The sequence below is a fragment of the Myotis myotis genome, unplaced genomic scaffold, assembly GCF_014108235.1.
Source record: "Myotis myotis isolate mMyoMyo1 unplaced genomic scaffold, mMyoMyo1.p scaffold_m19_p_1, whole genome shotgun sequence".
Classification (NCBI taxonomy): domain Eukaryota; kingdom Metazoa; phylum Chordata; class Mammalia; order Chiroptera; family Vespertilionidae; genus Myotis; species Myotis myotis.
This window is the reverse complement of record NW_023416313.1, coordinates 99,973,718-99,996,977: the sequence shown is the minus strand read 5'-3', so window position 1 is coordinate 99,996,977 and position 23,260 is coordinate 99,973,718. Positions and strand designations below refer to the sequence as shown.

At 38.2% G+C, this 23,260-nt stretch overlaps 1 pseudogene; it reads right to left on the bottom strand.

Annotated features, from left to right (window-relative positions):
• Positions 1–17,978, bottom strand: part of LOC118666842 — a 156,480-nt pseudogene extending 138,502 nt beyond the window's left edge.
• Positions 17,979–23,260: the final 5,282 nt, after the last annotated feature.

Genomic DNA, 23,260 nt, shown 5'->3' with positions numbered 1-23,260 from the left:
TGGGTACTATTCCAGGTTGGAGCATGTACAGGAGGCAACCAATCAATGCTTCTCTCTCACATCTCTCTTACTCTCTCTGTTTCTCTCTCTCTCTAAAAAAAAAAAATCAATAAAACCATATCCTCAAGTGAGGATTTTAAAAAAGATATAGAGAGAACCTTAAAATTTTCCAGGTTGGGGCCCCACACCCTGTCACACACAGAGCAGGGCCGATCAGGGGATTGGGGCGCTGCCCCCTATGAGGCACAGAGCAGGGCTGATCAGTGGGTTGGGGCACCTTTCCCTGTCACGAACAGAGCAGGGAAGATAGGGAGGTTGTGGCCCCGTCCCCTGTCACACACAGAGCAGCAGGGCGATCAGGGGGTTTGGGCGCTGCCCCCTGTCACACTGATCCTGGTTCTGGGAAGCCTTGTGGCTCCGCTGATCCCAGTGCTGGGAGGCATATTACCCTTTTACTATATAGGATAGAGGCCTGGTGCATGGGTGGGGGCTGGCTGGTTTGCCCTGAAGGGTGTCCTGGATCAGGGTGGGGGTCCCCACGGGAGTGCCTGGCCAGCCTGGGTGAGGGGATGATGGCTGTTTGCAGCTGGTCACTCACCCTTCAGTGTGGGGGTCCCCACTGGGGTGTCTGGCCAGTCTGGGTGAGGGGCTTAGGTCTGTTTTCAGGCTGGTGGGTGACTGAAGCTCCCAACTGCTCCTTTCTTTTCTTTTTTTTTATTCTGGGCATTCTTTAGCTCTGGCTCCAGCTCTGAGGCCTCTGCAGCTGAAAGCAGGTATCTGGTTTGTTTGGGTTCTATAATCAAAACTCTGTATCAACTCCAGCTCTGAGACCCTGGCTCTCTGAAAGCAAGTTACTGGGGTTTTGTTTAGCTTCTATATCTGTTACAATGTTTCAAACTGCAAGCTCAGAGGCCGGCAAGGCAGGCAGGGAACGTTGGAGTCCTCCGTCACTGAAGCAAGCAAGCCTCATGTTAACGTCAAGCTGCCTGGCTTCCAGCCGCCATCTTGGCTGGCAGTTAATTTGCATATCGCCCTGATTAGCCAATGGGAAGGGTAGCGGTCATACGCTAATTACCATGTTTCTCTTTTATTAGATAGGATATTCTCTTAGTGAGAACATCAACAGAAAGATAGAAAACATAATAGTAGAACTAGAAAACATAAAAAATACCAGTCAGAAATGAAAAATATATTAGCTGAAAAGAAGAATCAGGGAATCAGCAGCGAAGTAGATAAATTAGAGGATCGAACCAGAGATTTGGAAAATAATGAAGCAAATAACACCCAATCGTAACAGCAGAAAGAAAAAGAATCCAAAACCAAACAAAACACATAAAATGAGGATATACAGCCAACATTATACTCAATGGGCAAAAACTAAGACCATTTCCCCTAAGAACAGGAACAAGGCAGGAATGCCTTCTTTCACCACTCTCATTCAACATAGTTGTGGAAGTCCGTAGTGATCAGATAAGAAGAAGAAGTAAAAGGAATCCAAATTGAAAAAGAGGAAGTAAAACTCACATTATTAGCAAACGACATGATACTTCATAATGACATAGAGACCAAAAAAAATAATAATACAAAAGATCAATGAAACCAAGATATCAAGGTGGTTCATTGAAAGGATAAACAAGATTGATAAACCTCTAGCCAGGCTCACCAAGAAGCAAAGAGAGAGGACACAAATAAACAAAATTAGAAATGAAAGAGGTGAAATAACAATAGGCCCCACAGAAATACAAAGGATTATAAAAAAATACAATGAACAATGCTAGTCCAACAAACTGGTCAACTTAGAAGAGATGGACATATTACTGGAAAAATACAAACTTCCAAAACTCAATCAGGAAGAATAAAAAAATATGAATAAGCCAATAACTATGGAGGAAATTGAAGAAATAATAAAAAAACTTGCAGCAAACAAAAGCCCTGGGACAGAAAGCTTCACAGGGGAGTTTTACTAAATATTCAAAGAACTAAAATCTATCCTCCTCAGACTATTACAATAAATTCAAGGGGAAGAGGAAGGCACGCTTCCAAGCTTTTTCTATGAAGCCATCATTAGCTTAGTCCCCAAAACAGATAAAGACACTACAAAGAAACAGAATTACAAGCCAGTATCTCTGATAAACATAGATGTTAAATCCTCAACAAAATCCTAGCAAATAGAATCCACCATTACATTAGAAGATCATACACCATGACCAAGTGGGATTTATTCCAGGGATGCAAGGATGGCGCAATATCTGCAAATCAATAAATGTGATACATCACATAAACAAATTGAGAGACAAAAATCACATAATCATATCAATCGATGCAGAAAAGCATTTGACAAAATCCAACACTCTTTCTTGATAAAAACTCTCAGCAAAATGGGAATAGAGGGGTTATACCTCAACATAATAAAAACCTTATAAAACAAACCTACAGCCAACATCATACTCAATGGGCAAAAACTAAACTCATTTCCCTTAAGAACAGGAACAAGACAGGGATGCCCACTTTCACCACTCCTGTTCAACTTAGTACTGGAAGTGCTAGCCATAGGGATCAGACAAGAAGAAGAAATAAAAGGTATCTAAATAGGAAAAGAAGAAGTAAAATGGTCATTATTTGCAGATGACATGATATTGTACATAGAAAACCCTAAAGGCTCCATATTAAAAACTACTAGGTTTAATAAATGAATTTGACAACATAGCAGGATACAAAATTAACACCCAAAAATATATGGCATTTTTATACACCAATAATGAACTTACAGATAGAGAAACAAATAAAAAAACAAAAAGCATCCTATTTACCATTGCAACAAAAAAATTAAGGTACCTAGGAATAAACTAAACTAAGGAGGTAAAAGACCTGTACTCAGAAAACTACAGCACACTGAGTTTAAGAAATAAACAAGTGGATAAATATATCATGTTCATGGACTGGTAGAATCAACATAATTAAAATGTCCATACTAACCAAAGTAATCTATAAATTCAGTGCAATCCCTACAGCATATTTCACAGACCTAGAACTAACTCTCCAAAACTTTATATGGAATAAAATAGACCCCAAATAGCCACAGCAATCTTAAGAAAGAAGAACAAAGTTAGAGGAATTACAACACCAGATATCAAGCTATATTACAAAGCTACTTTTCTCAAAACAGCCTGGGGTACTGGCACAAGAACAGACATATAGACCAATGGATAAGAACAGAGAACCCAGAAATCGGCCCAAGCCATTATACTCAATTAATATTTGACAACGGAGGCAAGAGCATACAATGGAGTCAAGACAGTCTCTTCAATAAATGGTGTTGGGAAAATTGGACAGATACATGCAAAAAAAATGAAACTAGATCACCAACATATACCATACACAAAAATAAATTCAAAATAGATAAAGGACTTGAATATAAGATAGGAAACCATAAAAATCTTAGAAGAATCCACAGGCAGCAAAATATCAGACATATGCCATAGCAATATCTTTATGAATATGTCTCCTAGGACAATGGAAACTAAGAAGAAAATAAAAAAAAATGTGACTACATCAAAATAAAAAGCTTCTGCACAGCAAAAGAAAAAAAGAAACCAGCAACAAAACAACAAGAAAGTCCATTGCATGAGAGAACATATTTGCAATGTTATCACCAATAAGGGTTTAATCTCCATAATTTATAGGGAATTCATACCACTTAACAAAAGAAAGATAAACAATCCAATAAAAAAAATTAGGCAAATTACCTAAATAGACACTTTTTGAAAGTGGACATACAGAAGGCCAATATGAAAACATGCTCAAAGTCACTAATCATCTGAGAGATGCAAATCAAAATGACAATGAGGCACCACCTCACACCTGTCAGAATGGCTACCATCAACAAATCAACCAATGACAATTGCCGATAAGGATGTAGAGAGAAAGGAACCCTTGTACACTGCTGGTGGGAATGCAGACTGATGCAGTCACTGTGGAAAACAGTATGGAGTTTCCTCAAAAAATTAAAAATGGAACTCCCATTTGACCCACTGATTCCACACCTAGAAAGAAATGCCAAGAAATCAGAAACACTAATCAGAAAGAAGATATGCACCAGTATGTTCATAGCAGCACAATTTACAATAGCTAAGATTTGGAAACAGCCTAAATGCCCATCAGCAGATGAGTGGATTAAAAACTGGGGTACATCTACATGATGGAATACTATGCTGCTATATAAAAGAAAGAATTCTTACCATTCACAACAGCATGGATGGACCTAAAGTGAAATAAGCCAGTCAAAGAAAGATAAATATCACATGATCTCACTCATTTGTGGAATATAATGAACAACATAAACTGATGAACAAAAATATATCTAGAGATTTAGAAGCATGAACAGACCATCAGACCTTAGAGGGAAGGCAAAGGAGGGTGAGGGAGGGTGAGGTAAGAGGTCAACCAAAGTATTTGTATCCATGCATATGAGCATGACCAATGGACACAGGCTATACAGGGTTGGGGGCATGTGCTGGGGAGCGGGAGCAAGTGGGGAGAGGTTAATGAGGGGATAAGGAGACATATGTTTTTAACTTTCAACAATAGATCCAGAGACATAGAAGCATGGAACAGACCATCAAACTTCAGAGGGAAGACAGGGGGGGTAAGTGGGAAGAGAGCAACAATTAACTTGTATACAGACATGCATAACCCCTGGACACAGACAATGGGGTGGTGAGGGCCTGGGGTGGGGGATGTGAGAAGGCTGGAAGAGGTTAATGGGGAAAAAAGGTGTACCGATGTAATACTTTCAATAATAAAGATGAAAATAAACAAAATATCACACTTATCCACTGCATTGAAGGTAAGTTGATTGAACCTAATGACCAAAATAAATAAATAAAAATAAATACATAAATAAAGAAGGAAGGAAGGAATTAAGACAGAAAAAAGAGATAGTATAAGGACACTTGGGGACAACTTCAACATTCATATATGGGGGTGTTAGAAGGAGTAGATAAAGAGCAAAATTAAAAACCTATGTGAAAAAAAAATAAAAACCTATGTGAAAAAATAATGACCTAAATCATCCCTAAGTTGGAAATAGACACAGAAATACAGGAAGATTGGAGTCCCAAACAAGATGAATCTAAAGAGGCCAGCACTAAAACAAATTATAATTAAAATACCAAACATTAAAGACAAATATAGAATCTTAAAAGCAGGAACAGAAAAACAGCTAGTTATCTATAAGGGAGCTCCCATAAGACTCTTAGATGATTTTCAACAGAAATTTTGAAGGCCAAAAGGGATTGGCAAGAAATATTCAAATTTCATTTCCTTATAAGGATATCAGTCATATTAGATTAGGGCATACTCCAATGCCTCATTTAACTTAATTATTTCTTTTTAAAAATCTTTGTAGGTTTTTTTTTTTTTTGGGGGGGGGGGTATTGTTTGTCTGGGTTATTTTTAACTATAAATCTACAAAGCATTTTGATCACTGTGTTTCTAAATTTACTGTTTGTAAGTGTCCATTTAAATTTCTACTTGAAAATAAGAATGACTTGGAATTGTGTATATTTTATTGTGGTGGTGATTTAAGGAATATTATGTCTCTGTTTCATAGACTCTGATCCTCTTATGACCTACAAGCAAACAAATAACACTTTCTAAATTATTGGTAACCTACATTATGGTTCCTGGGATTTTTGAGCTGAATTTTTGTGCAAATGTCTTCATAGCTTAAACAAATAAGCAAATCAGTGCAGCTTGACTCAAAGGTAACAAATGGACCAGAGTTGCTTCTCTGTCTTTTAGGTTGCCCAGGCTTCTAAAAGGCAATACAATCTATAGTGGAATGGTCATCCATCATACCTGATTTATGTAACATCATAGTTAATAATTTGGTTGGGTACTATCAAGAAAAATAATGTATTCAGGAAATACTAAGTTGATTCACATAGAATAAGCAAGCTCTGGTGTGTCAGCATTTGAGAGTACTTCTGCCATGACCATGTCATGTAACTACTAGTTTTCTCTTTTCTTAAATGATCTCATTATAACAATTACAATACCTTACATGTGTATATGACTCTGGTGCTTTTACAGACATTATCTCTTTTGATATATGTCAGTGATGATGTTATTATTGCCCTCATTTCATGGAGATTAAAATCTCAGACTCTGATGAGGATTTGAAAATAAAAATAAATAAATATTCTCTCTCCAAATATAGTCAGATTCTCATATACTTTGAGGTTAGTTAGGATTTCAACATAATTTAGCCCATTATAAAAATACAAGACAAAAGTTTGAAACAATAACTGCATATCTAGAATTTTAATACCTCCAAAAACTTTGCTTCAAAAGTGAAGGTAAAAATAGACATTTGCAGAGAAAAGTTGAAAAATTTAATCATCAGCAGTATACCCATGATTAAAAAATTCTAAAGGAGATCCTCAGCAAAACCAAAATAGTCTTAGATCAAAGCAAAGAGAAGCAAGAAGAAATTTAAGAGTAAAAGAAAGGGTAAACAGTAGAAAATTAAATGAATATTGACTGTAAATGAATATTGACTGTAAATGAATATTGACTGTAATTTTGACTTCCAGCATTCAAAGTTTATATAGAATTAAAATATGTGATGGCAATAGCTCACAAATAAAACAGTGAAAAAAAGTTAAAATGTTCTAAGGTTCTTATATTACACAAGAAGTGATAAAATATAATTTTTTTAGTTCAATAAATCAAGGATTCATGCTGTAATATTTAGAGTTATCACTGAATCAATTGGGATAGCATAACTAATAGGTCATGGTTTAGATAAATGGTTTTCTATATTCAAACAACAATTTAAAATAAAATTTTAAAAACTACCACTTATAATAGCATCAAGCATCATTAGATTCCTGGGAATAAATAGGGTGAATGATGTGCTAGAACTCTACACAGAAAACTAAATATATGATTGAGGGAAATTAAAGACCTTAATAAATGGAAAGATATAGTATGTTCAGAAATCAGATTATAAAGGTAACCTTTCTCTGCAAACTGATCTATAGATTCCATATAATTCTATTCAACATCCAAATAGGTTTTGTATTGTGAAAATTGATAAGAAAATCCTAAAATGGGTATAAAAATGCAAAGAGCCAAGAATACATGAGAAATCTTTGAATGCACAGAATAAAATTGAAAGACACACTATGTTGGATAAAAAGATTATAAAATTACAATAACAAATATAGTCTAAAATTGGTGTAAAGATAGACCAGTAATCAGATAAACAAAATAGAGGGTCTATAAATACACCTAGACATATCTACACCTATAGAGTCCCTGACTGAAAACAAGGTTACACAATATTGCAGTGGGGAAAGAATGATCATTTCAATTAATCACAGTGGATTACTTCTATAGATGGGGCATAGTGGCTATGCGGGGCATGTGGAGGGCATGGGATGCTGTTAGGGCCTCTCAATTATTTGCATGGTAGCTATCTGGGTGTGTTTGCTTTGTGATAATTCCCTGAGAAAAGCACTTATGATGTGTGTACTTTTGTGTTATATTCCCAGGATACATTTATTTTCAAACTGTTAAAATGAATGAACTAGAGCTACATTTAGCAACATGAATAAATCTTAGTAATATAACTCTAAGGGACAAAAAGGAAGTATCAGAAGACTATATAGAGTATGACACTCTATTTAAACACTCAAAAACAAGGAAAAATATATTATTTAAGGCCACATATATTTGAGTAAAAGCAACAAAATAAGCAAGGAAATGAAAAGTACACAAATTAGAAAAATTGTTGTCTTTGGGGATAAATAGATAATAGAATATGGGAGTAGGACATAGTTTAGAAGTAACTTATTGATGATATCCTAGAACCTGAAGTTTGTGATGAGCATATGGATGTTTATTATTAAAATGGATAAACAAAAATATGTAAGAAATAGATAAAATGCTAGAGATGATGGCATGACATGAAATAAAGATTATGCTTAAATTTTATGCATTTGTAGACCAAATAAAAAATTAAAAAACTAAATAGAGGTCAACTAATTCTGAAACTAGTAACTTGGATAGCAAAAGTAGGCAAGATCATCAGTGACTGGATTGCCCCAAATTGTCTATTTTAGGACTTACGATGAGGAGCAGCCCACTCTCCTCACTGTTCTACACCCAGTTCTAAGGAGAGGCGTGGCTAGCCAGATTAGCACAGTGCTTATAAATTTAGTCTCTAGAATTCAACTACCGAGGCCCAAATTCTGGATCTACCACTAACCAGCTCTGGGCAGAGTACTTAGGTTCCCCAAGCTTCATTTTTCTAGTTTTCAAAATATAGATAACCATAGTATATATTGCATATAGTAAAACACATTTTAGAAAAGTCTAGAACAATATGGTACAGAGACAATAGTCAACAAATATTAGCTCTTTTTATAGAAAGGCAAACCAAATTATGAAAGACATTTGTTTAGATCTAATATCGCATCTGGCTCAGAGTGGCCCTGTCTATTGATTTCCTATGACTTATTGTCATTTTTATCTGTGAATCATCTGATAATTTCTAATTCTTTTTTGTTGCTGTTAAACATATGGGATTCATTTTGCAAATCATCTCCTCCTAACCACGGACCTTATTAGGCTCTCTTAGCACCAGCTCGCTGTTAAACAGGAGTTGAGAGTGAAAAGTGAAACTCAGTCTGACAGACCTTCTGGTGATGCGGCAGGAAGACGGAGTTTATTATGCAGTTTGGAGCGAGGTGGCAGATTACTGCTGGTTGGACGGCTACCTACACTAATCCAAGCCTCAAAGTAATTTCGGTTTCAGATATTTATTTTGAATTTACTACATGGTTAATGATGGGGGATATTACATTTATTTTTTAAGCTGATAGTTATTCCTTCAAGCACATGATCAATGTCAAACAAATCATGTAGCTCCCCAAAAGGATATTGCTTATTTGAGGCTTCCCACTACCTGAGGCAGAAGGGAAAAGAATGAGATTAGGATCTAAAAGAGATTTGATGGCTGTCATTTCCACAATAGGAATGTTGACAAGGGGAATAAATAACGTCTGGAGAGCAACTTGTAAAACTGGGTTAAAAGAAGATCTGTATGGGCATGGCCGAGCCTGATGCTGCCTGCCAATCCGATTATATTTTATTAGTCAGCTGCCCTGTATTCCATGATTCAGTTTGTGGCTATCCAAAGGGGTCACGAGCCGCAGTAGCTCATATTTCCTGAACATATTTTGGCAGAAATTGTGGATTGTTTTAAGAGAATGCCAACTAGTGTGAGAAATAAAGACAAAGGGCTTCTTTGTAGTTATTTAACATCATCCAAGTACCAACCAAGGAGAGACAGGGGGCAGCCTCCTTTGTGAAACTGCAGTGCTCACTCAGGTACATCAGAGACAAGGAATGTTCTCTCCACTAGAAAGCCATCCTTCACACGCACAGGACTTACGCATATACAAATCCAGTTTCTCTGGGTAAAGCCACATTGTATTGTTTTGAGATCTCCACCCTCGGTTAATTTCAAGAGCCTCCCTTGGCTCTTGTCTGCACTTTTTTTCTATTTCTAAAAATGATGAACTCAGGTCTTTTATTTTATAGCTTCCTTATTCCCATTCTGACCTTACTGTTTTCCAATTCTTTGACTTCCCTTTTTTGTACCTAAGCAATATGTCTCCTTCAGGCTTCACATATTTACCTACCCAATCTAGATCTCATGGCTAACCAATTTATTTACCTTCTTATTCATATTATCAATTCTTTTTCTCCCTTATTAGTAATCTTCTGGAACAACCATCCAATCTTGGGTCAAGCTAACCATTCAGCTACGTTTTCTAATACTGAGGCTGCTCATGCTGCTGAGAAGATTGGTGATACCAGAAGTGCACAACTTCCGTACCTAAAGCCTTTTGCAATCCAGGATTGATCACTATTCAAGATTCTCCTCAAGTTCTTTCGTATCATTTTGCCTGTAAACCCCCTCATATATATTCTAAAAAAATGATATTTTCCCTCCCAAAGAAATGAATAATGATCAGTATTCAATGTTTGAAATTTAGAACATGCCTTTACTGACTTATCTATATGAGAAACAACCCAGCAGTGTGATTCAGACCAGGATCGTGGTGGGAGCCAAGCCTGTTTAAAACATTGGCTATGTGTGTGACCTCCAGCAATCACAAAACTCCTCTAATGTTTGGGTTTCCCACATATAAATGGGTAAAAACACAGGTAATTTTGAGATTATTCTCAAGTAAGATAGTAAAGAAATCATATACATACATATAAGAAAAGAGAGAACTTAGAATAGTGCTTCCAAGTTAGTGAATATTCAATAAATGTTCACTATAAAATTAATTGCTATTGTTATATTTATACTTATTCCTGCCTCCTTCTCTCCTGTGTCAGAAAGGTGTCCCTTGTTCTATCCAAGACTAATTTCTCCATTTTCTCATGCTTCATTGATACCACAGTCCATTAATTTTGCTTCTCTTATCCTATATTTTTCAGTCTCTCAGTACATAAACCAATTCATGCACACACATGCGCATGGGCACACACACACACACAGCAATCCTATCTCTGACTTTCTCTTTTCTCTTTACAATTTTGCTTCCATAACAATAGTTAAAACTCACTAGCTAATAGTTAACTAAAAATAGTTCTAGCAGATATACAAATAGTTATGTTATTAGTTATATATGTAACTATTATGTTATGGGGCGGGGCTACAGTGTTTTGGTCAGGTTCAAGCCTCGGACTAATGAGAGGACACAGTCCTCTCATGGCCACGTGCAAGTCCCAGCTGGAGGGCAGAGCCTTCCCAGCACAAATATAGCCAACAGCTATAGCTGTAAGCTTGAATCTGTGGTCCGAACACGTGGCCCCATGTGCCTTGTGATAGAGTTCAGGTGCATGTAGTTGAGTAGGGTTGAAACTCACAAGAATGTTGTAAACAACTTGATCACGCCCCTACTTTGCCTCGTGGCATCTGCTATAAAATAAAGACTCGGCTTGTGGGAGCTTGCGCTGTCTCCTCATCAGGGCCACTGAGACCCAGCTTTCATTCTCTTGTCTGTCTTTTCTTAATCCTTTCATCATCCCCACTCAGGATCACCCTTGGCTGTGCTGGCATGGCACATTATGTATGCAAATATATAACTACTAGAGGCCCACCATGTGAGATCGCGCAAGACCCAGACCCAGCTGCCTTGCTGTGCACGTAGCCCCGCCCACCTTGAAGACAGTTGTGGACCGAGATAAGAATAGTTTCCTGCCCTAACCTTTCCTTCTCAGGAGCACTTAAATTGACCTTTGTTGGAAGATGAGAATTGAATAGAGCAATAGTTACTTGTTCCCTGCTGAACGTCAGGTGCCTTTTGGGGTTTGGTAGTGACGCAGTGACAGCGTCACAGCCACGGGGTTTTTATGCTATAGATTACATAACTATGACAATAATATATTGCAACTAATATAACATGTGTAACTATTCCCTTGTTCAACTCCACTTCTATTGCTACACACACAAAAAAATGACCTTTGATAAAATAATCAATGACTTCCAAACTGTTATGTTCATACACATTTAATGCCACTCTCAGGTTACCACTTATTAAATGTGTGTGCCTAGCATGGTGTGATGCAGTTTTGTGTGTATTTGTACATTTAATTCTCACAAGGATGCTAGGAGGTAGGCATCTTACTATTGTATAGAGGAGGACAGAGAAGCTCCTGGGTGTCACCTATCCAGTCACCCTTCATTCACTGAGCAAAAACTATGCAATAATCACTGTTCCTGCTTTCCATGGAGCTTGGAGAGAGAGAGAGACCATAAATTGTCTAACAAGCAACTTATGCCAACTGAGGTAATAAAGAATTCCATGTTTGACAATAGCCGTGTTGGAAAGGGCAGGAGGACCTCTCTGAAGAGATGAACTCAAGCAGATAGCTGAAAGCTGGAACATGTCTGCATAAAGCAGCGGTCCAGGAAAAGGAGAAGCTAGACAAGAGCTTCAGGAGTTGGAGTTTGGTTCCAGTTTTCCCAAATGATACCAGGCAGGGTTAGCCATGGATCTTCCTCTCCTATGACACTGTGCACCTATTTTCATGTTGCTAGACCCTAAGCACCTGAGGGCAGGTGTGCAGCCCTTAGCACTTGCCTAGCATACAATAAATGATAATAAAGCAATGTTTATTGAACCAACTGCTGGCATTTTATCCTAATGGGAATTGCCAACATAATTTGAGGGCGGGAGACTGGGAATTTGATCATATCAAGCAGGGTCTTCACATCCTGTGTGGTCACTACCTGGTCCTCAGTGTTCTTTTACCTGGTTGCTCAAATGAATTATGTGCAGTCAGCTGCTGGTATTTGGAGATTAATGAGGCTGAGAAACTGAAGTCTATGTGCTATCTCAGTACAGTTTCAATATTTCCCTATCACTGCCAACTATTGGGTTTTTATATCAAAGAGACAGCAATTAGCATCAAAGTTTGGCTGATAAAATTTTTAAGAAATGGTAGACTTTTCTTCTCAGACTTATGAATATGCATGTTAGAAGCTGTTCTTCTTTCAGTGTGGCCTCCTGGAGAGAATACTAAACCAGAAGGTCAAAGCCCTGAGTTTCTTTGTTGGCTTTGCCACTCATTCCCTCGGTGACCTTGGACAAGTTGCTTAGCCACTCTGCAGGCAACTGTTTCTTTGTTGATAAAGATGTGAGTAATGATAGCTAAAGCAGCCTTCCATAGAGGGACGTTGTGAAGATTAATGAGACACTGTTTATAAGCCAGTCTGAGCTCTCTGAAAGAAAGGTGCTGTGTAAATACAGAGTGTTGCTATTGCTATTCAACAACATCTTTACTGCAAGCTCTCTATACATTTTTCCAAACCTGGGAAGGGTGGTAAAGTCAGAATGTATGGATTATTTCACATGACATGTGCCAGTTTCAACCTCCAGTAAACTGTCCACTGAGTTTGCCTCTGTCCTATTTCCTATATGTACAACCTTTCTTTGAAGTAAAACACACACACACACACACACACACACAAAACACACACAAAAGGCAGATATAACTTTTTAAAATTCAAATGATTTTAGAGGAAATAATCTTTAGTGGTCATTTGTGGGAACCATGTAAGAACGAAAGCATAAGACCCTAATTTTCATGGTCAAGGGACAAAATGTGGGTAATGTTTCCTGAGTAATGATGATTTCAATCTAGCCCTTCATCCACATCTTCTAGACCAATAATTGAGCAATGAATTGGAAACAAATTGCCAGCCAGCTCTCAATTTTATTTCTTCTCCCTGAGCTTGAAGGTCCTTTAGTGGAAGGGGCAACAAGAAAGAAGGCGGGGGGAGTGACAAGGATCATACTAACTCACTGATTGGACCCTGAATCATTAAGAGGTGACACTACTGCGGTCGTTTACTAAAAAAGTGAGACTGACTGCTACTCCTTTCATTTGTATCCATTATACTTCAAATACTGTGTTTTTCAGAAATAGCTAGTCTTTTTAATGTGATACCTTAATATTCAGAATGTGTGGAATGAGGGAAAATTGATGTTCCTCTGAGAATCTCAATCTTGTATTAGTAGACTGTTTTGCATTTAATTTTGTGCTTGCTTATATTAAAGGCAGAAGAGGTTTCTTTTGACGTGAGAAACTTTATAATGTATGTAGGTAAAATCCTTTAGAGAACTCTGCTTTTCATCTGCTTATTAGGGCCAGTAGGAACAGCTCTTTTCCTGGATTTTAAATTTTCAGATGATACAACGTTATTCTAAATACATTAGCCTTATGGATTATTTGTTTCTAGAAAGAACTAAAACAAGTAATCTTGAGAAGGCATGCAGTTGGAGTTATTGTATTAGCTTTTGAGCACTACCAATTGTCCCCTAAGGCATGTTGAAATTTAGGAAATATGTTAAGCTGTTAAAAAGATTTCTAAGTTTATAAGAAAATGATAAAAAGGAATCTAGAAAACAACCCAATGTAATTTTTTATTCTGTTTTTAATAAACACAGTTGTATGACTTTTTTCTTTACTATGGGTGTTTTATCTTTTGGAGTTCCCTGAATGGTATATTGTAGAGCAATACATTTCAAAATTATTGAAATTATTCTTAAAATTTAGAAAATATGAGGCATGATCTTTTTGTCTGTTCTATTTTTATACCACAGTTTCTCCCTGAAGGAGTAAGAATGAGCTGCTGTACATTTCAAGGACAGTGACAATGCACCAGTCACACCTGCATTTCAGGTCTGTAACAGGAACACAGAGTAACAGTCCTTCTTCTTTGATAACAATGGGGAGTTATAATTGGGACTCAGAATTTTTAGTTTATCATTCCATTTAATTTTTCTGACACCTTCTAGTCCACTCTTTCTACTAGGATTACATCTTCTAATGTTGAAAGAAGGAAAGAAAGAGTGGGAAAGGGAAAGGAGGAGGAGAGGAGGGAGGAAAGGAAGGAGGAGGAGGAAAGGACAGGAGAATGAAGGAAGAAAAGTGGGAAGAGAGAAAGGGAAGAAAAGAAAGGAAAGAACTATAGACCAGGCTATTTTATTCTTCCAGTTTTGCTATCAACATTAGAAAAGAGGAACTAATGCTGTTCACATCCTAATTCTCAGAACCTATAAATACGTGCTTTTTGTGGTGAAAAGGACTTGTTACATGTGATTAAATTAAGGACCATGAAATGAGATTATCATGGATTATGCTGATGGGCCCAATGGAAGCACAGGTTCATTATAAAAAGGTGGTATTATAAGAATCAGAGACAGAGAAGATATAAGGACAGAAATAGAGCTCAGAAAAGAGAGAAAATACTACGTTACTGGCTTTGAAGATGAAAGAAAGGCCAAGAAATGCATGTGGTTTCTAGAATCTGGAAAAAGCAAGGAACACAGGTCTACTGACATCTTGATTTTATCCCAATGAAAATTATGTTGGATTTATGATCTCCAGGAATACAAAATAATAAATGTTTGTTGTTTGAAGCCACTAAATTTGTGGCAATCTGTTACAGCAGCAATGGAAAACTAATACAGCTTTATATCGGTGATCTAGCCAGTGCCATTCCTGCTCAAAACGAGTGAGTGAGCAAGCAGTGTTCCAAGTGAACTATGAACAGGGGGCAGTGATCTCTACCTTGATCCTCATGCTGTAGAAGGAAGCAGGGTACCCATCCCCAGAACACACTGCCCAATGGCAGGGATTGTGAACGTTGGCCAGCTTGCCCTGGGGAAGGAGCCCAACATACTCAGAAACTAAAATGACACTCAGAAAACAACAGACTCCCTTCCCTAGCTGCCCTATACTCCTCAGGTTTACATAAAATAAGTGACATTATACTCCTGCTCAAGTCTCACCTTGGGATTTTAAATACGATTGACGTGACCATAGCATTCTTGAAAATAACACAATAGGAAGCAAGAATATTTAATAGAAAGGCATAATGCAGTATGAGTGAACTGTGTGGGAGAATATATGTTCTTGAGTGAGAGAAGCAGATACTAAGAAAAAGAACCTTTAATAAAAACAAAAAGTATACATATGAAAAAGGCACAAGTACAAATTTCTAAAATATTTACAGACTCAACAAAATCAATTTTTGGTTAACTCCAAAGTATTTAGGTGTTGCTTATGTTAACACCTCATAATTTTAACAAATTTCCACTAAAAATAATATCCCAAATTGCTGTATCAAATTTTACATCAGTCCCCTGAAAACTCTGTGTGAATACTTCATAAATACCATTTATAATCAGAAGGAATTCAGGATGATACAGAAGAAAGAGCACAAGATTTAGAAGAGGGAAGATTCCTCTTAAAACCAGCATTTTTTAAAATAAAAAAATACACTGGAGCCCTGGCCCTGTGTCTTTGGACAAGCGATAACTTTTCTGAGCCTCAGTTTTCTCATCTACAGAATGAGAATAGCAATCTCTCTCCCACGAAGGAGAGGTTAAGAGGATAACAATAAATAACGTTTACAATCTACCTTTTAAAGTCTGACCCAGAAGCCACTTACTTTTCCTTTAGAAAAAATCTTTAGAGGTCAACAGGGAGAATTTCACTAGATCACAGTAAGATAAGTCAGGTGGGCAGGTGCAGGCCTCAGAAATTAGACCTATTCACTGAGTCAAGATGGGAACCAGAGAAGTGACCTGGATGTGAAGGCCCTCGGGCTGTGCTATTTGAGATGCTAAGCATTGTTGGCAAGAGGTCTTGTCCTCATGCCCAGTTTCTAGGCCTGTAACTGACGACATAGAATCTAAGCTGATATGAGTTTGGTGGTTTCCATAGAAAGGATGAGAACAATGTAGAATTGCTACCCCTTAGGGCAGAGTACCAATCAGGACACAAGACAAAAACCAGGCAGCTTCCCAGAAAAAAAAAATTGAGAAACAAGGACCAAGGTCAACCCTTATTTATACAAACAGGGGCATTTCTAAGGGATGTGAGGGTGGGATCAGAGTTCAGGAACTAAATGGAAACTCATTTATTTCAGGGTCAGAATAGCAAGTAGGGGATCTTAAATCAGGGGAGAAACCTTCTGCCTCTGGCCAGGACTAGTCTAAACAACAGGGAAAAGGATCCTGTCTACAGGTAAGATCAAAGAAAATTTTTACTAAGCAGAATTAAACAAATAGGGAAGAGTGATTAAACTCAATTCCATTGAAACAAGAGGTGGGAGAGTTTAAAGCACTGGGATGAGCTAGGACAGTGATGGCGAACATTTTGAGCTCGGCGTGTCGGCATTTTGAAAAACCCTAACTTAACTCTGGTGCCATGTCACATATAGGAATTTTTTTAATATTTGCAACCATAGTAAAACAAAGATTTATATTTTTGATATTTATTTTATATATTTAAATACCATTTAACAAAGAAAAATCAACCAAAAAAATGAGTTCGCGTGTCACCTGTGACGCGCGTGTCATAGGATCGCCATCACTGGGCTAGGGGGAAAGTACTATGAACATTAGCAGGGAGGTGACCCATGTGATTAGGCAATTTGTGTTTGCTATTTGGAGCCTATGGAAATCAGGCACCCGCACTCCCACAGATAGGAAGATAAAGGTGCTACCTTTCTTGATGACTACATTTCAAAGGGATGGCTCGCAGGTCCTGGAGAAAGACATCCCTGGATTATAAAACTGGCAAGAGCCTGGGATACTCAAAGGGACAGAGAAAATTTATAATTGCAAATTTATAAAGTAAATGCTCTAAGAAAAAGGAGGTCAGGTGCTTATTGTCAGGAAGGAGTCTGTCCAAAACTAAGTCAAATGAGGGAAATGTTAAGACCTTTTGAGTCAGAAGAGAATAAATAGTTATAGGAACTTTTAAATACAGTTCCCCAAGGACCTGAATAATACCCAGTTCTAACATTCTAATGTGTGTATTAAAAACCAAAGTGGCCTTTCCGGTGTGTGGTAGTCAGTGGCATAACAAAGACTAAACACATAAGTCATGGCTCCCCTTTGTCTTCTACAAAGAACTACCCTGCTACCTTTAGAAGGTTTCTTAAATTTTCTATTCTCAAGTCACATCATTCTAAGGGTAAAATGGGGACACTTAACAAATTTCCAGGCCTTAATTCTTCCAACTGTGAAACCTGTGGAACTCCTTTCATTCCTTCAATTCCACCAGCTATTTCTGGGGGCCCCTGGGGATCCGTTATGGGTACTCACCAACAAATCCTTGGAGCTCCAAAGAGGCCACTCCCACTCTCCTTCCCTCCTGCTCTGACCCTCTGTGGTGATCTCTTCACTGAGCCCTTGTTCATGGTCTTGCTGGAGGTCCCTGTCAAGGAAAGTCTGAGCCAATGTCATCCTTTGCTCCAGTGTCTGGCACCACCTGGCTCTGCTGGCTCTGCTCTGGCTGTTGCTGGAGCCGTGCGTGATGGAGACAGTCACAAATAAAGAGGCAGACCCAGCTTTCACTGCACCTGGAGTCATGGTGGGAATGATGTGCTGGAGCCCAAGGTGTTCATATGTCCAATGCCCAAGGGGACACAATGCCCCAGTTTCAATGTAATCCAAGATACTTTAGATTTCCAATGTCTCTAGCGAGCTTGTGGGAAAACAGCTTATTCGGTTTATTCGAATAATTCTCCCCTCTCTAGGTCTCAAGGACATGGAGGTGGGTGAACTCACTTGAGAAATATGAGTGACAATGTGTTGTATTAAGATATACCCTGTTCTTTAATGGCTGATACTTTATAGAGCCAAAGTGAATATGTGAGTTTCACTCCTCTTAAGATGGGACCTTTCCCAAGGGGATACTCAGTCCCTCTGTGAGAGTGAACCAGCCATCTTTTCTGTCAAAGAAAGGAGCTCGCTGCCATCTTAGGCTCCACCATTTTTATATGACCTTCAGATTCTCAGGGGCCATCGTCTTACCCCTCCCTTTCCTCTGAATTAGCCAATTTTGCAATAATGTGAATCCGAGCTCTGAGCTCTGACCAATCAAGTCAGAGTCAGAGTGAGGGGCAGGGCAGACCGCACCCGGGAATAAAACCCCAACGGAAGTCCCGTTGGGTGTGCTTTGCCCATGATTTCCAAGCTGGCAGATGCGCCCTGCTGCAGAAGGAAACTTGCCTTGGCGATCCAGTTTCCAGTGTTTGTCTCATTCCCGCGACACCATTGATCAGCATTTCTAACACCTCATAGGAATAAACATTTCCAGGGCGTGACCCGCAGGTCTTCCTTGCTTACTCAGACAAATCTAATTGCCAGGGGTATGCTCAGTCTACACCCGCAAAGGGTCGCTAGAGGCTCAGGATAAATACAGCCTGCTGGCTGGAAGAATAGAAAGAAAACCCTCTTTTGCCACACAATTATTGACTATTTCGTTAATTTTAGTCTCCAAAATTCAGTATAAGCTTCCATTTGGGCACTATTCTATTCAGTCAAGTAGGTAATTTTATTTTTTTAATTTATTTTTAAATTTTTTTCTTCAAGTAGGTAATTTTAATTGGAAGAATGTAAAATGCTTTTACATGCTACTCAATACATCTGTTCTTGTTTTGAGTTCTGGGAGGAAAAAAGGTGTCCTATTAACATTTGTCTTTTTCTAAAATGTGTCCTTTTGCAAAAAGTTGCCGTATTTTCTTAGAAGATTCGTTCTCATCAATTTGGGGACAAAGAGAGAGACCTTACAGGCAGAACAGACAGAGGAGCCCATGCCTTTCAGAGAGAAGTGTAAGGGGCTCATGGGCTGTACATGATCTCTTTCCCTCAGACAGTTGAACTGGATTCTCACCTGTTTAAAGTACAGGTCACTAGCCTGGACGAAAGAAATCTCAGAATGGGATTTTTTTCCTCCTTGTATGGAGTAAAATGTATCCTGAAAGAAATATGCTTTTATCTTCAACTAAGCACTGTTTTTAGTTGGTATTAAGAATGAAATAATGGCTTGAGGGTGAGTTACTTTTCTATAAATGTTGAAAAGATTATTGAAAATAATCACTGGGCGATACACTTGTTAATCAGGTATCTCCAATGCCTCCAACAGTGCCTATAACTTAGTATGTTTTCAAAAAAGTATTAAATTAATGCTTGGAGAAGTGAATAAATTTCAGGATTTATAAGGAGATGTAGCTGTTTGCACTGAAAAAGATTCAAAGCCTGGGGTCAGCTCCGGATTCTGTTTTGTTTCTTTACTTTTCTCATCTGGAGCTGGCTAAATAATACCTAGGACCTTACACACATCTTTCAAATTCTTCTGTTTTTATGTGTGTGTGTTTAATCTGTAAAGTGCAAGTTTGGACAAGAAAACTGGATTCCATGAAGTTCTGTAAGACTAAAATTTTCAGTTGCTAGGTACTAATGAGCCCAAATTAGCAAGTCTCTCCTTAAAAAAAAAAAAAAAAAAGCAAGCTGCAAGTTGCCTCAGGTCCACTAGGGGGCAGGTAGGTATTGACTCACATCTGTGGTTAAGAATGACTAGCAATACAAAACAACACCACATGAGTTACTATGGCACAGAAATGCAAGTTGTGCAACACTTAACACTTGAACATCACAAAATATTTTACAAGGAGAAAATATTGACCCTATTTGTCAAAAAAACAGTTACTGTAATATATTCTGAGCAAATTACTTCCTTGAAAGCACAGAAATTTCACCAAATATCATGTTGCTTAAGTTTTGAACATGGTCCACCACTTGGCTGAATTACATAATGGTGTAATCTGAAAGTTGTCTGGAAACCCGGAGGTCATTTCACCCAATAGGTAAGATAGACTAACTCATCTGTTTCCAATCCCCAACTCTGTCTGTCACAGAGCAGGCTGAGGAACCACTCTGGAGATGCCCTTCAGGGCGACTTCCTTTGGAAGCACTCAGGAAGAATTGTTTAAACCCAAGAAGAAAATATCTTGAAAAATTTGGCTGCTGATGGTACTGTCTCTTGCAAGTTGACATCATCAATCAACCAACAGTGGAGGAGATCTGTCAGATTCTGGCAGCATGAGGGACAAGAGAGCACCGCTCCACAGCACAGCTGGAGCCTCACTGCTGTTATTGGAGGGGTGGGTGGGGAAAAATTCAACGGGGAGTGGGGAGGGAAGGAGAGGGTGTTCAGAAAAAGAAACATCAATTAAAATGTGCCTGATTCATAATTTTCTCAATTTCTCGGCAGAATGACTTTCTGCCCTGCCTTATGCATTGTGCACGGCTACCTCAGATTTCATTTTTCAGCTATTATTCATACTTTGCTTTGGTGTTTCTGAATGCATTCTTCCTCACAGTAACTGTTGACAGGTCCAGCCCTGGAACCATCTGGCTCCTGAAGTAATGAGACCAAATGAAATGGAGCTTGAAGAAATTAACATTCCTTTTTTAATCTATTAATAACTGAAAAGTGTTGATTTTGGTGACAGCTAGATACTTTATTATGAGGCATATTGGTTAATTAAGAGCATCATAATGAAGGTTATAGGAACGCATATCCCTCCACAAATACACATATTTTTAATAAGCATAATTTGATTCTTCCCACAGGCTCAAAAAAAAGTCAGTGAAAATGTTATGCACAAAGAAAGTCTCAACAAAGAATAAACAGACAATTTTGTATGTATGGACCACAGTTACTGCTGTTTTATTATGTTAAATGTGCCTATGTATATCACATACAGCTGCTGCATATCAATAGAAATTGCAAATTTATTTCAACTCCATCACTATCCTGTCCCATGATTCTTCCCTGAGCTAGTTCAGATGATGCCTGTAACTTTGTAGGGTCCTTATAGGGTAGTGGTGGGGTATCATAACTTTGCCAAAATTGAAAATGCACAGACTTTGATATTTAGATCACAGACAATATTTCCTTTCTCTCTTTTGATATTTGCAAACATTTTCCTTTGGCCCATAAAAATTTTACAAAATCTCTACCTTTCACACAGACCTGTCATTAATAATAGATTGGGTGCTGTATCTTTTTCTCGCTTCTCCCTCACATTGGGCTCAGAGAAGTTCTGGGTGTCTCTTGCTGCAGTGTTGATATGTAGGCACAGTTAGTCTAAGAATTTGCTCCTAGATTTCATGAAGAAGTTTTATTTTTCCTCGGTATACAGTCTTCTCGTTCAATTTTAGTTAACATACATATGTACTTTTAGGGAAGTTGCATATCATTTTTCTTTCTGACTGGTATTCCATTATAAACACACACAAGTAAACTCCAAATATTTTCTCTACTGAGAGTATGAAATGATTTGTGTGTGTATGGATATTATCATTGCACACATTTGCTGCACTGTTTCCTTCTCATTCTCCCTTTCATTTTTCCATTGTCTCTCCTCTAGCTATCCAAGAAATCCCTGTGGAATAGCTGCTTTGTCTCTCTTGCTTTTTTATTCACAGGACATACCATATAAAATTGAGTAGAAAAAAAAGGTCTAGATAACACAGGAAAAAAAACTGACTAATGACAATCAGGGTTGGGTTTTTCTACTTTTGCCTCAATTATAGAGTTTGGTTGTCAACATTAAAAAATTACTCAATCAGGACCAGATCTTTGGTATAAATATTGTCTTTATGAGCAGAGCGAATGTATATCCTCTTGGTTTTCCAATTCTCTTTGTTAAATTTGGTCTCCATTTAACCAATTCCTTCTCGCTATACTTTCTGAAACCTTCTCTCCAACTCCTCCTCCCCCACCTCCCTGAGCCCCATCCTTTGTATCGTTGATGCCAGGCAGGTGTCCGTGCCTTTGTAACATTGTGTTCTCAGGAGGTGTATGGGGAACACACTTCCTCATTTTGTGATAAGCATTTCAGCTAGACTCTGAAGACTACTTATTTCTGATGGAGAAATAATTCTGTTTTTGAAAATACAGTTAAATTACATTATTAAGCACAATATTAGAGTCAACTTTAGTAGCTACAGAGCACATTGGCTGGCCTTCTAAAACTCTGAGCTAGAGCTCTGCGTATCAGGATAACTAGGCTGAGGAACTAGAAACAGATTCAAGGGCCATCCTTATCTCCTGTGGCCACAGTGAGGCCTGCTTCCAAAGCCAGGGCAGAGAATTCTGGACCTCACAGTCTAAGCTAGGGGCCAGAAAACTCATGGCAAAGTCAAGAACCATGATAGCTGGGTCAAGGTCATTCTTAGTACAGTTGGCACCAAGAATTGGAATAAGTGTGCTTAATTATTCTTTGAGAATATTGTGCTCAATTATTCTTTCCAAAGATTGGTGATTTAAAAAAGGAAGAAAGATTGGTGATAAAAAAGGAAGAAAGAAAACTTTGCTGGAAAAAGCTTTATTTAAATCAGTGATGACCACCACCACCCTCCACCTCCCCCCCCCCCCCACACACACACACACACATCCCACCTGTTTCAATGGCAGAGAATTGACTTCAGGGAATGATAAAAAGCTGTTCCTTTCTTCATTTTAGTTATGCTGTTCTAGCTCACTCTGGATATATTTTTTAATCCTTATCCCAGGATATATTTTTATTGATTTTAGAGAGAGGAAGCGGGGAGAGAGAGAGAGTGGTTGTCATACACACCCCAAAAGAGGATCAAACCTGCAACTTGGGTATGTTCTCTGACTGGGAATCAAACCCATCACCTTTTGGTGTATGGGACGACTCTCCAACTGAGTCACACTGGCCAGGGCACTCTGGATATATTAAATGCACTTACCTGTCTCATACAAAGATTATTATTGAGAGGGTATAAAACTTCAGCATCAGGCTCAACTCCCTATCTCTAGGACTTTTTGAGGCTTT